General features: G+C 42.5%; 1 non-coding gene across 1 annotated transcript; it reads right to left on the reverse strand.

The window, feature by feature from the left end:
- Positions 1–301: 301 nt before the first annotated feature.
- On the reverse strand, positions 302–420 carry LOC126203199 (5S ribosomal RNA). The gene has a single exon (XR_007540239.1). It is a non-coding gene; the product is annotated as a 5S ribosomal RNA (ribosomal RNA).
- Positions 421–2,524: the final 2,104 nt, after the last annotated feature.

The following is a 2,524-nucleotide window of genomic DNA, read 5'->3' on the forward strand; positions in this document are numbered from 1 at the left end:
ATCTGGCAGCAACCTACGCTGACCACTGTTTTTTCGGTATTGTTCGTTACGTTTGGTCTGGTCGGACGTCACAAGACATCCGTTCAAGTTGATCGTTGATTCTTTTACTCAGTTTTTTTATTACAGAGGGCGAGCAGCCCTCTGACCGAACACGCTGAGCTACCGTGCCGGCTTTTAAGCTGCGAGATCACACACATCCATGCCCGAGGCAGGATTCGAACCTGCGACCGTAGCAGTCGCGCGGTTCCGGACTGAAACGCCTAGAACCGCTCGGCCACCACGGCCGGCAAAACTAAAGGGGAGCCAACAGCACCCGGTGTTCCCGGGCGGTCACCCATCCAAGTACAAACCGGGCCCGATGTTGCTTAACTTCGGTGATTGGACGAGAACCGGTATATTCAACATGGTATGGCCGTTGGCCGCACTCAGCTACAGAAGTGGACTTAGGCCTAATAAGTCCAAAGCGTATTCCTTTCTCAATCGTCAAACCGCTTTTGTTCTCCATCTTGATGGTCACGATGCCGTTTGGCCGTTAAACGGTGACCATGCTTCTTTCCTTCTTCAGATCAGAGAACTGTCGAACACATTTTTAAAATATTTCCTGGTATGATTTAAGTATACAGATTGCTGTTACTTAATTCTGGGGTGGTTGTTGGACAGACTGTGAAATACCATTTGAGCTCATGACGTAATCTGGTTAACGCATGTCAGTAAACCTTTGACACTGGTGGATATCTACCACTTCATTTATTAAAAGAAATTATAATGTTGCGTAAATCGAATTACATAGAAGCGATATGCACTCTGAACTACTGCTTTCATTCGATATGAAAAGGATAATTTTGAAGTTAATTAACAAGAAACATGACTATGTAAATTTTATAAACTTATTTACAACAATGTGTTCACTAAATTTTGTTATGTTTAGGTAAAAGTCAGTACAAATACTTCCGTTTCCAGCATTATGAATGATTCGGTTGTTTGTCTACGATCACATTCTCTGTGATCTCTTACTGTTGGCGGTAAAAGGCGATGGAAAGTCAGACAGGTTTCCTCGTTAGTACAGAGTAGTTGGAAGTTTGCATCTCATGTGAGCAGATGGAAGTTATGTTACTGTAAAAATTGAATGACTATTGTGAACCAGCTATTTGAGTGACAAAAAAATAGAGAAGCTAAAACGAATGAAATTTTATTATTTAGTAGTTAAAGTCACCCATCGCGATAGTAAATTTTTGGAAACATACACACTCTTCTGTACGAGAAAAACTCGAGATAACAATTACACACCGAAGGAGACAATGAAGCCAACATACAACCAGACAAGCACTAGGTCTATAATTGATCAATGTTTGCATGACGGCTTTCAGTTTCCGAAAAACGTTGAATATCTGTAATGTTGAAATGTCATTGGAAATATTATCCCTTTCGAAAGAACATGTCGCAAGGTGCAGATGAGATAACACGATTAGCAGATGTGTGCGTGAAGAAATAAACATTTCCTGCTGTCTTACGAACAGGAGATGAAAATATTGACCACCAGGTGGTTGGATGTTGTCTTGTTGCAAAGTAGCTAGAGAAGAGTCCAGATGAAAGAGTGTGCTTTGGATGAACAGTGTGCTTAGCAATTGATGTCGAGGGTATACGCTAGATTTACATGTTGTAGTTCTCTCTGGCAACCCAAACCACCATCCATTGACGTCCCCGCTGGTCGTTCCACACAACGCTACAAAATGCATGCTGGCAAATGAGCGCAGTGCATAGCAAAACAATAGCAAGGAGCGCCGTAGCGTCCTAGAAACGCTCAACAAATTTCCAGAGAAGACACTACAGGAAAGCGCGGTGCATCGCCGAGAGCCTTATTGCAACCTATATTCCAGCACGAATGAAGAAAAATATTACTTCCATTACATAATTATCTCGAAGGGAAAATAAAAAAAATAAATGAGGCATAAGCAGAGAGACACCTTTGGCATCGAATACAAGCCACCAGTGGAACAGAAAGTTTCTGCCAAGTATGCCTGTAGTAGGCCCTATACCCTCCGCTTCTAGCAGTCTGGAGGCTCACGGATTACAGATATAGATATTCAGACGAAGAAACGCAGGTATCGTTTGAACTGCGGCCACGAGTTCCAGTTAAAGCTTCTGCGAATTATAGATTATTGCAACAATGATATGGAACGAACCATCTGTAGACAAACAGGCCCAAATGCAGTATACAGAGGCCACCAATCGACAAGCAGGGCAGAGTTCCAACCAGCCACACAGGTCGACTCCGACCTCCACTGAAACCACTGCCACAGATGATCACCAGCCGACAGCAGGAACTACATAAGTGAGAATTATATTCAGTTAAGCTTGTTCACTGAAGAGATCTTGTAAAACTTGTCATTATGTACCTCTGGATTGTGGTTAGTGGTTTCCTTCGTACATTTGTCCATACATAACTATATCGTATTGTTACTTCCATTGTGAAGTGTAACTGAACCTGTGGGTTCCATTAGAACACTAGTAACTGACTCTCTTC

The sequence above is a fragment of the Schistocerca nitens genome, chromosome 1 (genome assembly GCF_023898315.1).
Source record: "Schistocerca nitens isolate TAMUIC-IGC-003100 chromosome 1, iqSchNite1.1, whole genome shotgun sequence".
Taxonomy (NCBI): Eukaryota; Metazoa; Arthropoda; class Insecta; order Orthoptera; family Acrididae; genus Schistocerca; species Schistocerca nitens.